The sequence below is a fragment of the Bubalus kerabau genome, chromosome 21, assembly GCF_029407905.1.
Source record: "Bubalus kerabau isolate K-KA32 ecotype Philippines breed swamp buffalo chromosome 21, PCC_UOA_SB_1v2, whole genome shotgun sequence".
Classification (NCBI taxonomy): Eukaryota; Metazoa; Chordata; class Mammalia; order Artiodactyla; family Bovidae; genus Bubalus; species Bubalus kerabau.
This window is the reverse complement of record NC_073644.1, coordinates 13,647,168-13,666,214: the sequence shown is the minus strand read 5'-3', so window position 1 is coordinate 13,666,214 and position 19,047 is coordinate 13,647,168. Positions and strand designations below refer to the sequence as shown.

Below are 19,047 nucleotides of genomic sequence, written 5' to 3'. Positions count from 1 at the left end.
GGATGTACATGCAAAAATAAATAAATATTGGGCTGAATGAAGCACAAGCTGGAATCAAAATTGCCGGGAGAAACATCAATAACCTCAGATACACAGATGACAACATCCTTATGATGGAAAGCAAAGAGGAACTAAAGCGTCTCTTGAAGAAAGTGAAAGGAGAGTGAAAAAGTTGGCTTAAAATTCAATATTCACAAAACTAAGATCATGGAATCTGATCCCATCACTTCATGGCAAAGAAATGGAGAAACAATGGAAACAGTGACAGGCTGTATTTTCTTGGGATCCAAAATCACTGAAGATGGGAACTGCAGCCATGAAATTAAAAGACACTTGCTCCTTGGAAGAAAAGCTATGACCAACATAGACAGCATATTAAAAAGCAGAGACATTACTTTGCTGACAAAGTTTCATCTCGTCAAAGCTATGGTTTTTCTAGTAGTCATATATGGATGTGAGAGTCGAAATATAAAGAAACCTGAATGCTGAAGAATTGATGCTTTTGAACTGTGGTGTTGGAGAAGACTCTTGAGAGTCCCTTGGACTGCAAGGAGATCAACCAGTCCATCCTAAAGGAAATCAGTCCTGAATATTCTTTGGAAGGACTGATGCTGAAGCTCCAATACTTTGGCCACCTGATGTGAAGAACTGACTCATTGGAAAAGACCCTGATGCTGGGAAAGATTGAAGGCAGGAGGAGAAGGGGACAACAGAGGATGAGATGGTTGGATGGTATCACCAACTCAATGGACATGAGTCTGAGAAAGCTCCGGGAGTTCGTGATGGACAGGGAAGCCTGGTGTGCTGCAATCCATGGGGCTGCAGAGTTGGACACGACTGAGTGACTGAGCTGAACTGAAAATACTTTTATTCTGAAACAAGTATGAAAGGCTCATCTCCTAAAATGTAAGGAAAGGAATATAAAGTGCTGATCTTATCATATAGATAACTACAGATCAAGAATTAATCTATGGATTTAAAGCTTCTTTTCAGTTACATACTCATAAAATATGTATTGGATGCCTCCTATGGGCCAAACATTTTTCTGGATTAGTTTTGCTCTATCATGCTTAAATGTATTCCAATGTTAAATATTTGTTTAGTATAGTATGTTACTCGTGAAGTGAAGTGAAGTGAAGTCGCTCAGTCGTTTCCGAGACTGTAGCCTACCAGGCTCCTCCATCCCTGGGATTCTCCAGGTAAGAATACTGGAGTGGATTGCCATTTCCTTCTCCAGGAGATCTTCCCAACCCAGGGATCGAACCCAGGTTTCCCTCATTGCAGGCAGACGCTTTACCATCTGAGCCACCAGGGAAGCAAGAATATTGGCGTGTGTTCCCGTTTCCTTCTCCAGAGATCTTGCTGACCCAGGAATCAAACTCAGGTCCTTTGCATTGCAGGCAGATTCTTTAATGACTGAGCTATGAGGGAATTCACAATATATACATAATGCCTCTCTACGAGAAGGATACCATATCATTTATAAATAACATTAGGAATTTCTGAAAAATCTTTCTTGATGTGTTAGTGCCTAAATGAACTTTAAGGAAGGACTTTGGCCGAAATGAAGGTTCCAGTCAGACATTTTAAATAAGTGGCAAGGACCTCAAGGGATTTAAGTGGGGGAAAAAAAATGACATGGCTGGAAAAATGTTCAGTTTGAAGTATAAAGTTCAAGGGAACAACAACAGGAGACCTGTCTTTCATATACTAAAGATTTTAAATGCTCACCTCAATAGTGCAAGAATTCATTAAAGAATTTTAAGTATGGACTTTGAATACATTATGTATGGATTTTTAAAAGAATTTGTGGGTGACTGACCTGACAAAGGACGAGTTTAAGGAGGTCACATTTAAAGGAATTTCAGTACAGAAATTGTTGGGAGTACTCTGAGCAGAAATACGCAAGCTAAGATGGAAACACAGCACAGATCATGTGGGATTATAGATATAAATTTGGTAACATAAAATATTATGTCAAAGATTGAATTTATGGGTGAAAGAAGGAGAGAAGTCTGGAATGGTGCCCCCATTTGTGACCATTGGAACTTGACATATGGGTGTGCGGATCACTGAGACTGCAGAAGGAAATGGCAACTCACTCTCATATGCTTCCCTGGAAAATCTCATGGACAGAGAATCCTTGTGGGTTACATTCCATGGAGTCACAAAAAGTCAGACACAACTGAGCAACTGAGCACACATGCACAGTTCCCTTTTAAGTAAAATATATAAATGAATCAAAGCATAGAGAAAATGGTGACTAAGCACAATCACTAAGATGGAAATAGACAAAGAGCAGGAGAGGAAGGGGATGAGGAGGTCACGTAGAATCAGTTAAACCTACGAGGTTCCTGTTCATTGTGCAATTGTATGTGCAGGTCTGAAAGTCTGGAAAGATACGTGGATGGTAGAAGTACATTTTTGAGCACATACAAAATTTTGAGCACGATGCAAACCCATAGGGGATACTCTGAGAAGAGAAATTGGCCAAAGGGAAAAAAATTTTTTTTTTAATTTAAGAAAACCAAGCATTTCAGATACAGTCACAAAAATAGAAGCAAAGGATTCTAAGAGCAGCAGTAGAGGCAGAGGTAACTTAAGGAAGAACAGTGTCAAAGCCAAAGGAAGAAAGTGTTTCCATGAGATAAAAAAATCAACATTGACAGAAAAAATAAAATCAAGATCTCTGAATCTGTAGAGGTTGCTTTGAAGAAGGATAAATAGACCTTTAAGATATCTTGCTATCCAGAAATGAATCTAGTTCAAGGAACAAATTCTTTTGATCTGATAAAATTCTTCAAGTGGTCTGTGTGCCAGATAAGTATTTGCTGTTATCTGAATTTCCTTGTTTTTCTTTGGAATCTATTGATGAGTTTTTTTCCCCCCTGCAAGTATGCAAATACTTTTCTGTATAATTGATGATTTTGATGACTTTTGAAATTTGTTTGTATACAATATAACCTGCATCATATCCATGAATGTGAATACTACTGACTCCTATCATAGCACACCAGGATGCTTTGGAAGGAAGTAAAATTACCAGATATGACTGGAGTTTATTACTGCCAAAGAATGTGCCAGATTGCCTCTTATCTCTCCAAACCATGTGCCCAAAGGTATAGCCAGTCTAGGTATTTAATCCCTATGTCAGAAATAAGTATGGGGTAGACGTTGTTATGGTAACTGGGGGGAGTAGTACTGAACCCAACTTTTGAGAAAGCTGTTTTCTCTGAACTGTGTTTGCTATCCTTCTAAATATTCCCAGTTTAACTAAGTGCACTTTCACTGCATTATGCCAGTGACCACAAATAGGCCAGGACTATGTCGAGGGTTCGTTAAAACTCAGGATGACTTCACCTGTTAAGAGAATACTGATGATGGGCTGAGCAACTTTAATGGAGTAGTTGGCTAGAAATCAACATGGCAATGGGTTTTAGAAAGGTAGAGAGTAAACACATGCATGTCGACTTCTGGTGAATGGATTGGAAATAGCAAGTGGAAACTGGAAGGTGAGGTGACTGGGGGAAGGTTTTCTTTAGAACCGGAAGGAGCTTTATAATGAAGGAATTTAAATTCTGATGAGGAAATATTAAGAGAGACAGGGAAGGCAATGGAAGAAAGGGAGAATAATTTACAGAGGTCTCTGGGACAGGAAATAGATCCAGATGACAGAAGGGGTGAGCATTAGACTAAAGAATGGCTTCGCACAATGTGGCAAGACAGGACTCAATAGACAGTAAAAGAGAATATAGTTTAAGCTCCTGCTGCCTCTTGAAACTGTTCTAAGTCCCCAGCTGAAATTTATTCACTTACCCTACTCCAGTATTGTTGCCTGGAAAATCCCATGGACGGAGGAGCCTGGTAGGCTGCAGTCCATGGGGTTGCTAAGAGTTGGACAGGACTGAGCGATTTCACTTTCATGCATTGGAGAAGGAAATGGCAACCCACTCCAGTGTTCTTGCCTGGAGAATCCCAGGAACAGGGGAGCCTGGTGGGCTGCCGTCTATGGGGTCACACAGAGTCAGACACGACTGAAGTGACTTAGCAACTTAGCAACTGCTTATTAGTAGTTTTATCCTATTATTTTCATTTTATGAATCAGGGAGTTGAGGTGTGGAAAATTAGATAACAGGGTCAAGATAAAATAGCAAGTGTCCAGTGGAGACATCGTTTGAGATGACAGATTGTCTGTAAAACTCCTGCCTTTTTCTTCCATCCTAGATGGCAACTGATGAATATAGTTAGATGGAAAGTAGAAAAAGAACACTATTATTTTTGGTTTAAAAGCAGCAAGGAAAAGGGAACGATATCAAAAGGCTTGAAGGTACTAAGGAGTTTTTAAGATACTGGACCAGAAAATGTATCCTGAACAGGAAATTAAAAGGAAACAACAGGTAGACTCGGAAGATAAGTGGATAGACTCAGCCTTAAGGTTAAGAACTATCTAGGCTCCAGTGAATGAGCCATAGCGTGGATGCAGTAGTGATTGTGTTAGATGTGAGCCACTCCTCAGACTGCAGTCATGGAATAGACTTATGAAGAGGATATGAGAGTCTGGATAAAAGGAAGTCACATCTACTATGGTTGCAGTGTGCCTTTTAATTTTAATTTTAGTCAGCAGTGTGCCTTTATTTCACATATAATGCTACTTACAATATTTGAAAATTTGCCAATTTCTACATTCAATTTTATTGTTTCCGTATTTTTATGTCATTAAAATCTTTGTCACTCTAATAACAGCATTCATTTTTCTAATGCATACATTTTTTTCTATTATAGACTTTACACCATATATTTTGGAGAAGGCAATGGCAACCGACTCCAGCACTCTTGCCTGGAAAATCCCATGGATGGAGGAGCCTGGTAGGCTACAGTCCATGGGGTCCTGAAGGGTTGGACACGACTGAGTGACTTCACTTTCATGCATTGGAGAAGGAAATGGCAACCCACTCCAGTGTTCTTGCCTGAAGAATTCCAGGGAAGGAGGAGCTTGGTGAGCTGCCATCTCTGGGGTCGCACAGAGTCAAACACAACTGAAGTGACTTAGCAGCAGCAGCAGCAGCAGCAGCACACCATATATTTTAAGGTAGAATCTATCATTTCTCTCATATAATGTTCTAAATGTTTATTCAGTTAACACCCTTATACTCAAATACAGATTTATAAATTTGCTTTTATTACACACTTGCTATTTGGTGTGCAGCACTATTGGAAAAGCTACCCAAGAGAACATTTGCTAAGCAAAAAGTGTTGCTACTAATGAGGAAGTAAAGATCCTCAGGAAAAGAAAGGAATCACCATTCTTGCAGGGGTGCTTCTTTATTATGGTGGGGGACCTGGGCAAGCATGTCTCATATTCAGGGGATTCATGGAGGTGGAATGCACTGAGTCATCTGAGCAACTACCATCTGCTTAGTGCAAAATGACTGCAGCTTCAGACTCCACATGGAGTCGGGGTCTGTTTCACTCTGCCAGAAAAGCAGCCTATAGGAATAGTAGGATTACTCATCTGAGTATGAGAGGAATCTAGATGCTAGAGGCTGGTAGAAGAGGGAAGTAGCAAATATAAAGCATGATCTGGGAACCAACTGCAGGGAGTCCTACTGAAAGTGCAGCTGACCAGTACCTTGAAAACATCAGAGGCAGAAGAGACCAGATTTAACCATTGTCTGAGTGAACCTAAGTATTGTAAAGAGTGGACTTGAGTGGACACAGTGCTGCCCAGATCCTCTTGGCATCAGGCTAGCTATGCCAAAAGCTGCCTACAGTAACCATTTATGTTTTTTCCTGGGCGTTATTCTGGCTAAAAGAGCATGCTCAGCATGTTGGAGACAGTCAGATCTACTGGAGAGTTACCAACCCCAGAATCAAGCCTCATCCATGTCTGTGCACTCAGTCATGTTTGATTCTTTGCAACCCTTTGGACTGTAGACCTGCCAGGCTCCTCTGGCCATGGAATTCTCCAGGTTGAGAATACTGGAGTGGGTTGCCATTTCCTTCTCCAGGGGTCTTCTCAGCCCAGGGGTTGAACCTGCATCTCCTGCACTGCAGGCAGATTCTTTACCTGCAGAAGCATGGGGAGGCAGTTCCTCATCCACGGAACTGCTGAATAAAAGCCTTTCTCAGCCTTCAGTTAGAGTAAATCTTTATGTTCTGTATTGTTTTCCTAGTCCCTCATAGTACTGAGCTCCAGTTGTCCCGAGAAGCAACTCATTGGGTTCCTTCCCTTTTGCTAGTATTTCCTTGACTCCTGTACACATGAACTATAGGAACTAAAATAATTTTACCAAAGGCTGCTCCTGGGGAGTCTGCTCCCAAAGACGACATATGGCTGCTCCAAACGGAAGTATTAAACACAATGGCTTACTTATATTAAAAAAAAATAAGATTTGTGAATCTTTTTTTTTAAATGAGAATGAAATTTTAAAGTATATAAAAAGCAGTAAAATCAAATTATAAATGAAATAGAGACTTTTTGAATTACAATGCTGCCAATTTTTGTTTTTAAAGAAATCCACTATCCTTTGTTTAGGAATATGAGATCTCCATCTCGTTTCTCCAAAGGATTATGGTGAAAAATACAAAATTTTAATAGAAGTAAGAAAGATGCATCATCTTCATGAAAAATATAAAGCATTCTTCCAAATCAATCTACATTTAATACTATAAAATATGATATAGTAATTACATATAAAATATGGTATTTTTTTTTTACCTGAAACAAACTCCATAAAAGCAAATACCTAAGGGCAGCTAAGTCATCCTTGTGAGGACAGAGTAGTGGGACTTCTCTACAAAGTATCTGGCTTATTGTAAAGTCATTATCATGTTGGTATGAGATTAACCTAGGACATAAACACTACACAAATAGAACAAGATAGAGAACCCGTCAAGGTAGACAGCCTTATGAATACATGAAATCTGGATAAATTTGCTGATGAGTTGGAAATGACATCTTACTAAATGGTGATGGATAAAGGTTTTAGTTATATGGACCTAATCGATTTGCTTATGTACACCACATGATATGTACAGACAGTTTAATTTCGATTAATAATTTAAATGGGGAAAGAATGTCTTTTGACACGGAAATGTTGGCTCTCTTATGACATTAGAGGGAGAAAAACTTCCCTTAGCAATAATGGAAAATATTGATAATTAAACTTTGCTAGGATTTTTAAAATTATGTATTATATAACTATGTTTGATTTCTTTTATAGAGTTTTTGAAAAGTATGTGGAAAATATCTTCAAAGAAACTAACAAAAGACATGAAAAAAGCAAATAGAAAATACAAAACACAAGGAAACATGAAAAATTTACTTTTCTCATTAATGATCAGAGAAATAAATATTAAACCAAAAAAAAGATCCTTACACATATATCAGATAATCAAAAAAGATTTGTTAATTCTCCTTATGCTCAAGGCTGTGTATTGATCATGTAATCTGGTAAAACCAGTGGGGTGACTATTACAATCACTATTAAATTTGAGAATGTGCATAACCAGTCATCCAGCTATTGCATTTCTAGGTATACACCTGGAGCAATTCTTGCATATGTGACCAGTTAACAAAATGCAAGATTGCTCTTAACATTATTTTTAATATTAAAAAAGTCTAAGTGTCCTAAATGTCCTTCAAAGAAATTGCAAATTTTAATTGTATGCTCATAATAATAAAAAATATAACATTAAAAACAAATGAGCTATTGCTAGAACTACTAACATGGTAAGTATTCAGGAATATAAAGTTAAAATAAAAAAGAAAGTTGAAAATTTACACAGAACAAGATTAAAATTGACCACTGAAGAACCATACTTTACATTGCTTGGAGAAAAATTTAGTAAGGACATAAATCATGTAAAGGAAGTCCAGATCCAGAAAACAGAGTCATCTCTTAATAAGGAGGGTTACACGACACTCAACTATATCTTAAATATTCTATTTGTTTAGATTGCTGAGGGATAGGTAACTGTTCATTATATTATTTTAAAACCATTTGGGATATTTGAAGTATATTCTATTTTAGAAGGAGCTGATTTATTTTTAACAAAACAATTACTTTAGAATAAGAAATCAAGAAATACAGAATTTTGTGTCTATAGAGATTTCACTTGCTTTTTAAATTAAAGAAAAGAAAGGCAGCATTAAGAGAATCTCAATCTGATGCTTAGTTATTCAAGACCAGATTCATGACACAAAAGAGACTAGCTGTGAAACTATGCAGGCTAATTCTAGGTTTACATGAAAAAAAAATAGAGCTATAACAATTTTTCATATTGAATATAAATACTTCACTTATAGTTGTTGCTTAATGGCAGAAAGTAAAGAAGGACTAAAGAGCCTCTGGATGAAAGTGAGAGAGGAGAGTGAAAAAGTTGGCTTAAAACTCAACACTCAGAAAACTAAGATCACGGCATCTGGTACCATCACTTCATGGCAAATAGGTGGGGAAACAGTGGAAACAGGACAGACTTTATTTTCCTGGGCTCCAAAATCACTGCAGCTGGTGACTGCAGTCATGAAATTAAAAGATGCTTGCTCCTTGGAAGAAAAGCTGTCGTCAACCTAGACAGCACATTAAAAAGCAGAGACATTACTTTGGCAACAAAGATTCGTCTAGTCAAAGCTATGGTTTTTCCAGTAGTCATGTACAGATGTGAGAGTTAGACTATAAAGAAAGCTGAGCACTGGAGAACTGATCTTTTGAACTGTGGTGTTGGAAAAGACTCTTGAGAGTCCCTTGGACTGCAAGGAGATACGAGTCCATCCTAAAGGAAATCAGTCCTGAATATCCATTGGAAAGACTAATGCTGAAGCTCCAATACTTTGGCCACCTGATGCAAAGAACTGACTCACTGGAAAAGACCCTGGTGCTGGGAAAGATTGAAGGTGGGAAGAGAAGGGAATGGCAGAGGGTGAGATCGTTGGATGGCATCACCAACTTGATGGACATGAGTTTGAGAAAGCTCCAGGAGTTGGTGATGGAAGGGAAGCCTGGCATGCAGTCCATGGGGTCATAATGAGTTGACATGAATGAGTAACTGAATTGAACTGAAAGATGCTCTGCTAATTAAGAATTTGCTCTTATCTGCATGATCACATTCCCTGATCACAGAAAACTCAGAATTAAGAGAACTTGGAATCTCCTTGTTTAGCTACTGTCTATACAACTCAATAGAAAATAGAAATAGAAAAACATCTATTTCTGCTTTATTGACTATGCCAAAGCCTTTGACTGTATGGATCACAATAAACTGTGGAAAATTCTGAAAGAGATGGGAATACCAGACCACCTGACCTGCCTCTTGAGAAACCTATATGCAGGTCAGGAAGAAACAGTTAGAACTGGACATGGAACAACAGATTGGTTCCAAATAGGAAAAGGAGTACGTTAAGGCTGTATATTGTCACCCTGCTTATTTAGCTTCTATGCAGAGTACATCATGAGAAACCCTGGGCTGGAAGAAACACAAGTTGGAATCAAGATTGCCAGGAGAAATATCAATAACCTCAGATATGCAGATGACAGCACCCTTATGGCAGAAAGTGAAGAGGAACTAAAAAGCCTCTTGATGAAAGTGAAAGAGGAGAGTGAAAAAGTTGGCTTAAAACTCAACATTCAGAAAACGATCATGGCATCTGGTCCCATCATTGCATGGGAAATAGATGGGGAAACAGTGGAAACAGTGTCAGACTTTATTTTTGGGGGCTCCAAAATCACTGCAGATGGTGACTGCAGCCATGAAATTAAAAGATGCTTACTCCTTGGAAGGAAAGTTATGACCATCCTAGATAGCATATTCAAAAGCAGAGACATTACTTTGCCAACAAAAGTTCGCGTAGTCAAGGCTATGGTTTTTCCTGTGGTCATGTATGGATGTGAGAGTTGGACTGTGAAGAGAGCTGAGTGCTGAAGAATTGATACTTTTGAACTGTGGTGTTGGGGAAGACTCTTGAGAGTCCCTTGGATTGCAAGGAGATCCAACCAGTCCATTCTGAAGGAGATCAGCCCTAGGATTTCTTTGGAAGGAATGATGCTAAAGCTGAAACTCCAGTACTTTGGCCACCTCATGCGAAGAGTTGACTCATTGGAAAAGACTGATTCTGGGAGGGATTGGGGGAAGGAGGAGAAGGGAGAGACAGAGGATGAGATGGCTGGATGGCATCACTGACTCGATGGATGTGAGTCTGAGTGAACTCCGGGAGTTGGTGATGGACAGGGAGGCCTGGCGTGCTGCGATTCATGGGGTCTCAAAGAGTCGGACACGACTGAGAGACTGAACTGAACTGATACAACTCAAAAAGAAATTCTGACCTTCTTGGTTCTTAGTTCTTTCAACTGAATAATATGGAATATAGTTTATTTTAAAAATTTGGCTACTGATTTATGGAATATGGTAGTTCATTTTTTCCATGAGGGGAGAAGTAATTCAGGATATACCTTTGGATTATTTTTCCAAGTTATTGAGTATTTTTTCATGGTGGTAAAATAACATGTGACATGAGATCACTTCCCCTGTTTTTATGACTCTTCCAGTTCTTTCACATACTGCTTTAATTTTCTAATTTTCTATTGATTTTCACTACTGTGCTTAAGTAGGCACCAGCCTAACCTCCCACACATAAAACAAAGGGAAAAAAATGACATAAATATGGCTTAAAGCTTTGTCTTTCAATTCTTCTATGTTTGCTTGCTGCCAGGCTTCAAATTGACAACTTAAATTTAATATGGAATTATATAAGTAATTATAAAATGCCATAATGAATAACTTCAAGTTTCAGTGAAAATCATGGGCACTCCAGGATGTAATTTATTCTAGACACTAAGTTTTTGCAATCTCAATTTCCCTCAAGCATTTTAAGGGACAAAAAGAGTTTAATTACATTCATAGTAATGAATTACAAGTTAATTTTTATCCACAAATAATTAAATAACGTGACAATCTGTTTAAGATTCTGTTTACTGACTCCCTAGTTGTGAATAGATGTCTTCTGGATGCTAGCCATTTCACCACACATTACAATAATTAAAGACATATAACAATTTTCATTTCTGCAGTGTCTGTTTTTCAATGATCTGTCTCCTGAACTTTATCAAAATGTTTAATATTCCCCTAAAACAGTAAAAATGTCTTCTTTTTCTAAACAGTGATTCTAATAATTTGTACTTCTGGGTAACCTGAGAACCCCTTTGTCAGAGAAAATCAGATTTGATTTTAATTGAAATACTTTTGAAAATATATCATTAAAGGGACACCTTCAAATTTTGCAAATAAATATAAGACTGAATTTGAAGATTATAATAACTGAATTTACAGATTATCTAACTATTCTATGTTTCTAATTTTCTAAAAGTAAAGACTCTAATGGGAAAGTGGTATTTCAAATGTAATAGGTGAGAAAGAATTTTGTAAAGAGGGAACATAAATGAGAAATCTGTCATATTATAATATATATTACATAAATATATATACTTATGAATAAAACTATTAATAGGGTAAAAGATCAATAAAATAATGGATATGAGTAGATACACTTGAAGGGAAAAATATAGAATTAAATCATTGGAGAATGAAGGCTTTTGTTACTAAATAAACTCAAATATTTGATATAATATTTAGATTTAAAATTAAATATGGCTTAACATAAATACTATCTTGAGATAATATTACTTGGATTAAAGTTATAATCATATAAAATGAAGTCATAAAATTCTAGAAAGTATTTTAATACTTAGTTATTCCTGGGATTGTGAAATTTTTCTATATATGACCACAATAAAACCATCACTAAGAAATTATATTTGACTAAATGAAAGCCTTCAACATTCTTGTGACAAAATAACAAACATAATTTAAGATGCAGTGTATGAGCTAGGTAAAATTCATATAAAATTTGAGATTTAAACGTTTGCCATCCTAAAGAAGAACTCATTTATAGAAACTAAGATTAAAGTTATAACAGTTTTACAAAAACTAATTCTTAAACTAATACTTAGTATTTGGAAACATGTTTTCAAAAATAAATGGGAATAAATATTATGAAAAGGAGGAATTTGGACATAGATATCAAGGACTTTTGACAGAATGATATTCCTGCAATCCCCTTATAAATAGCCTCTATGAGCATAATCACACATTTAAAAACACTTTCATCTGTGTCATGATGTTTACTAATCACAATGTATAAAGATATCAGGTAAAAATAATCTCAATATGTTATGTACATATGAGATACACTGTAAGATTAAAACAGTTTTAAGATATTAATGGCATCAGAAAGTAATTCCATTTTCATAAGTGCAACATGCTGAATAGGAATATTTAGCTATTGACGACATAAAAGTTTGTTTCTTTAATAAAAACTGGAAGAAATTTATATAAGTATTTAACATGACTAGTTGTGATTTTAATTTACTTGCCTTTAATACATATGTCTATAATAAATACATTCTATATTTATAACTTCAGTGTTCTTATAAAGGAAGTGCAAGGATTCAAATGCAGAAACAATCTAAAGTCAAATCAGCAGTGGTCAGGGAATATGCAAATTTCACTGTCAAAAGAGACTTGAGGCTAAATTCGTTACAGAGTCAGTAAAAAGGAAAATCAAGAAGATGGAAGTTGAGACATAGCCATCAATCAAAAACAAAGGAAGCAGTGAGTAGAGCAGACAAAATACACCAAATGCCAGCAAATTTCCTCATGACACAGTTTCCATTTTAAACAGAAAGCTTATTTTTATTTTTGCCTAATAAACTCAAAGAGCAAACACATGAGTCAAGTTCAGGAATCAATTAGGTCTTTCTGATGTATGATTCATTTATGAAAAATTGATCAGTTGTCAATTTATAGCTTTGAAAAACATTACAGGTTGCTAACAGGTTGTTTGATTAAAATAATATGCTTATTCACTTCTATACTGAAATGCAAAGATACTAAAATGGAATAAAATTACCCTTCTCTGAAATAGTGTAGTGTTTTTGATATATTTGTTTATATTTTTTAAATATGATACTTTTGTCCATGTTAAATTTTAATTGTCCAGTGACCAGAAGTTCATATTGTTTCTTTCAAACTAACTCTTACATTATTTACCATGTACATGATAATTCATAGCCTCATTAACCATCAAATATAATGACCAGACAATCATTTCAAGTGGATTATTCTATTATTTGATATTGTATTTACCATATAGATTCTGTATGATAAATGGGACAAATATGCTTATCTCTGCAAAGATATGCAGTATATATATTTCTCTCATCCAATACATAAAATTGTATAAACACATATACTTTCTATATACTACATTTCTCTCAAGTTACCAGATTAAAAATACTATTTCAAAGAGGTTGGGACCAAATGGCAATATGTTTTCTGAAAGGTTCATAGTATTTTACAAAACTGGCATTTGTATTTAAATAGCAATTTCACTGCAACCTTACATATATGGTTTTTAAAATAGAACTGCTGAAAGTAATGTTCAAATACATATTTCCTTCATTTAAGGTTAAGTTGTCTAATGTATATTCACTTAACCAAATATTTGTGCTAATCAAGCTTAAGTACAGTCTTTTTTTTTTTATTTATAAGTACAGTCTTGAATAGGGTCTGTTCTCATGGAACATTTTATCTAATAATATTAATAACCATAATGGTACCATCTAATAACTATTGAAGTATTAAATGGGCTGGGCAATGATTTAATTTTTTCCCATTAAACCATTCCCTTCATATGAATTCTCAGAAATATAATTATTATTAAAGTTCAACTTTTTTGATGAAGGCTATGTCACAGGCAGGTTAAACAACTTGCTCAAGGTTATATCATATATAAATGGTAAAATGGAGTTTGAACACTAATGAGGAAGAAAGGAATTTACCAAGGTTTGAACATATGAGAGCTAATGAGACAGCTATTTAGGAATGATCAGGATGCTGTGGTGGAGAGGAATACAGAAAATTATTCTGTGGTCAGTGAGGGTTTCCATGTGACATGGACTCAGACTGTATATATGAGAGAAAGCCATTCTTATTTTCCCATGAGCAGATGAAAGACAAGTTCGATGCACGATACTGGATGCTTGGGGCTGGTGCACTGGGACAACCCAGAGGGATGGAATGGGGAGGGAGGAGGGAGGAGGGTTCAGGATGGGGAACACATGTATACCTGTGGTGGATTCATTTTGATATTTGGCAAAACTAATACAATTATGTAAAATTTAAAAATAAAATTAAATTAAAAAAAAAAGAAAGACAAAAACTCAAGAGAAGGAGCTGAAGTATGAAAAAAAATGGTACATTTTGCATTTGTATACTATTTTTTCAAAGTTCAAATGGAATGAATTTTCCCAGTATGTGTGTGGGACAAAGTATTTTCCCTGCATTTCTAGAAGGTCTCTTTAGACATTATAGAAACCTGGGCTTACTTTATCAATTTTTATTATTTGAATACATTCCTCCACTGATCCCTGGTAGTTAAAACTATGATCACTTTCAATATCCTCAGTATAGAATGTTTATTCTTTCTCCAACTTCCTTCAACATTTTATTTAAAATTTTCAAAAGTTTGATTATATTTCTTGCTCTTTTTATTTATTTAGCTTGGAAGGATCTATCAGTTTCTTGGAATTGTGTTTTAAGTCTAAGTTCCTGGAAAATTCTTGAGAATTTAGGGAAAATCAAAGTGTTTTTTTTTTTTTTTTTAAGGATAGAATACATAAAACATGGACAGGAAAAATTAAGAAAAATTCCTTAAAAGTCACAAATTTTGGCACCTGAAAGGCACTACTAAGATCAAAACAAGCCATAAGATAGTATCCCCAAACTACTAACCAATTCAAAAATTGTTGAATGAGCAACAGTTAAACAGAATATGACACTTCCATACAATAAAATACTATTCAGCAATAAATAACAGACTATTGATATATGCAACAATGTAGATGAATTTATAAAACATTGTGCTGAGTAAAAGTAGTCAGATACACAGTATATTTAGAACCATAAATTTTATATTTATCTCTAGAGAAGACATCTAATCTCTGGTGACAGAAAAAGATCAAGTTTTTGCTGAGGCTGAAGGTGGTATCAAAATGACTTCAAACAAAAGAAGTTTTGTGTTGATAGAACTGTTCAATATCTTGATTATGGTTATGGACACATGGATGTATATATTTGTTGAAACTCATTGAACTGTACAATTAAAATGCATTTTTTTAATGAACAAAGCCAATTTTAAAAGATATGTCTGTGTGTTCTTTAAACACCCTGTTTCTTCCATTTGTGACATTCCCCTTCAACCTGACAACTTCACTGGCTCTAAACCTCATGAATGCTTTCCTGAGCTTTATTCTTAAATAAACAATCTCTATACATCTGTTTCGGAGAAGGCAATGGCACCCCACTCCAGTACCCTTGCCTGGAAAATCCCATGGACGGAGGAGCCTGGTAGGCTGCAGTCCATGGGGTCGCTAGGAGTCGGACACGACTGAGTTACTTCACTTTCACTTTTCACTTTCATGCATTGGAGAAGGAAATGGCACCCAACTTCAGTCCTCTTGCCTGGAAAATCACATGGACGGGGGAACCTGGTGGGCTGCCATCTCTGGGGTCGCACAGAGTCAGACACGACTGAAGCGACTTAGGAGCAGCAGCAGCAACATATACCTGTTTATTCATTTTCCTATTCACTAAGGAAAGAGTCAGCTTCCCAGTGGCTCAGCAGTTAAGAATCCACCTGCAATGCAGAAGATCCAGGCTCAATCCCTGGGTCACAAAGATCCCCTGAAGAAGGGCATGACAATCCACTCCAGTTTACTTGCCTGGAAAATTTCATGGACAGAGGTACCTGGCAGGCTATAGTCAATGAGGTCCCATAGAGCTGGACATGACTGAGCACAGAAAAGAGTAGATACGGATGATGTCAAAGCAAAGACTGGACACGAGATTTAAAAGATTAAAGGGAGGAGATGATTAAATTTTTTGCAAAGGGCCGAAGTAAACTGAGAGAAGGTCCTGTCTGAGCAAGATGGAAAGATGCATATTAGATTTAAAAAAAAAAAAAAAAGAAAAGAACAACTTAATGTTGGGAGAAAATATCCCAGTAGTTTGTTGATAAGTTAAAGAAAATAATTGAAAGGTATCAATATATTTCCCCTTTCAGAAAATCCTGAGGCTTACTACATTAACTACACAAAAGAACTGAGACCCTGGTATTTGCTCATGTTAAGTTTTTTGCTAAAATTCTCCTGAATATTTTGAGGTTCTAATCTGATCTACTACCAGCCACTTGTGTTACCTTGGTCAAGTGACTTACCTTCTCTGAGATGCAGTCATCTCACCTGTACTTAAAGATAGAGTCTTTTTTCCCCATCAGTTTTAATTTTTAGGGCATGTCATGTCAAGAGGTAAGTCCATGTATTTACAACACTGAATCATATTTCTACAAATCTAACTTTCCCTTCAGCCCATCTAGTAGCACTATGACACAGCTATATATAACAGCTTTGCTCAGCCAGATTTTTCAGGTTTTGATTATTACCAGATGCATTTTATTTTGCTTCACTAAATATATAAGATCAAGACACAAATTTGAAAAAATCAGTCAATTTTAATAAAGCTTCATCCTTAATACATTGTCTTAACTTGCTTATATGCAGTACTTTGAAAATGATGATCACTTTTTCTATGGACATTTTAATGTACTGATTGCTCAGTAATGTATTAATACGACTGCTTTTTTTTTTTAACTGCTTTTTTTTTTTTTTAAAGTGAATAAAGTGGCTACCAATTTAGAACCTGGAACAAGTCTTGCCATCCTTTCAAAATCTCAGATATTTGAGTCTAGCTAACCACTAGATGATGTCTTAACTTTAGCTTATCTAGACTAACACTGTAATGGATTTTCTGGAGAAAGCCTAGGTACCACAGATCAGTATTCAATTTTCAAATTTTGTACCAGTTATGGAGATATATAGGTTTATCTGTTAATAGTAGGGCTCAATCTCAGTGTAAGCTTAGACTCTGGAGTAGTGAGTGTACTTAACACAGCTCTAAGGGGGTTATGAAGCACCCATTGTCCTCCTGATGTCCTTTCTTAATTTTGCTCTATTGTTTTAATCATTGAATGTTTAAGTCATATTTTTCTTGGCAGTTTTTTCCTAGCTCTAGGTTTTAATGCAAAGATTCTCTTCTCAACAATAAGGAAAAATATATCAAAAACACCACTTTAAGGGTCAAACATAGTACTTCTATCTTTCAACACTTTTACCCAAACTAAACTTGCTAAATAATAGCAACATCAATTGTTTCATTTACGATTCTTAGGACATTGCACTCAATGATTCCAACGTATTTTGACTTTATGCTGCTGCTGCTGCTGCTGCTAAGTCACTTTAGTCGTGTCCGACTCTGTGTGACCCCATGGACGACAGCCCAGCAGGCTCCCCCATCCCTGGGATTCTCCAGGCAAGAACACTGGAGTGGGTTGCCATTTCCTTCTCCAATGCATGAAAGTGAAAAGGGAAAGTGAAGTTGCTCAGTCGTGTCCGACTCCTAGCAACCCCATGGACTGCAGCCCACCAGGCTCCTCCATCCATGGGATATTCCAGGTAAGAGTACTGGAGTGGGGTGCCACTGCCTTCTCCGTGACTTTATGCAGAGAATCACTAAAATAAGTCAATTTAACGTCAGTAGTACTGACAATTGTCTTATTTTCATAATCTCAAAAGATACCCAAGAGAATAGAAATACGTTGGAGAAAATGGAAGATACAAGGCTAATATTGAATTCAATAAACTTTAGAGCAAAATTTACCATTTAAAATGTTTATTTTATAGTTATATTGCTTAGAGATTATTTAGTCCAAAATCTCTAAAGATAAATGAGATTCTAAATTATAAAATTCAGTTTGTAAAAGCCAAACCAATCAATTATTGGAAGAGCATCACTGTACTGAAGTCAGTATAAATCAAAGTTTCAGTTCAGCTCAGTTCAGTCAGTTCAGTTGCTCAGTCGTGTCCGACTCTTTGTGACCCCATGAATCACAGCGCACCAGGCCTCCCTGTCCATCACCAACTCCTGGAGTTCACTCAAACTAATGTCCATTGGGTCAGTGATGCCATCCAGCCATTTCATCCTCTGTTGTCCCCTTCTCCTCTTGCCCCCAATCCCTCCCAGCATCAGAGTCTTTTCCAATGACTCAACTCTTCGCATGAGGTGGCCAAAGTACTGGAGTTTCAGCTTTAGCATCATTCCTTCCAAAGAAATCCCAGGGCTGATCTCCTTCAGAATGGACTGGTTGGATCTCCTTGCAGTCCAAGGGACTCTCAAGAGTCTTCTCCAACACCACAGTTCAAAAGCATCAATTCTTCAGCACTCAGCTCTCTTCACAGTCCAACTCTCACATCCATACATGACCACTGGAAAAACCATAGCTTTGACTAGACAAACCTTTGTTGGCAAAGTAATGTCTCTGCTTTTGAATATGCTATCTAGGTTGGTCATAACTTTCCTTCCAAGGAGTAAGCGTCTTTTAATTTCATGGCTGCAGTCACCATCTGCAGTGATTTTGGAGCCCAGAAAAATAAAGTCTGACACTGTTTCCACTGTTTCCCCATCTATTTCCCATGAAGTGATGGGACCAGATGCCACGATCTTCGTTTTCTGAATGTTGAGCTTTAAACCAACTTTTTCACTCTCCACTTTCACTTTCATCAAGAGGCTTTTTAGTTCCTCTTCACTTTCTGCCATAAGGGTGGTATCATCTGCATATCTGAGGTTATTGATATTTCTCCTGGCAATCTTGATTTCAGTTTGTGTTTTTTCCAGTCTAGCGTTTCTTGTGATGTACTCTGCATATAAGTTAATTAACCAGGGTGACAATATACAGCCTTGACGTACTCCTTTGCCTATTTGGAACCAGTCTGTTATTCCATGTCCTGTTCTAACTGTTGCTTCCTGACCTGCATATAGGTTTCTCAAGAGGCAGGTCAGGTGGTCTGATATTCCCATCTCTTTCAGAATTTCCCACAT

General features: G+C 36.5%; 1 long non-coding RNA gene across 15 annotated transcripts in view; it reads right to left on the bottom strand.

The window, feature by feature from the left end:
* Window positions 1-19,047, bottom strand: part of LOC129636135 (uncharacterized) — a 329,885-nt gene that overhangs the window by 288,574 nt on the left and 22,264 nt on the right. The window lies entirely within an intron of this gene.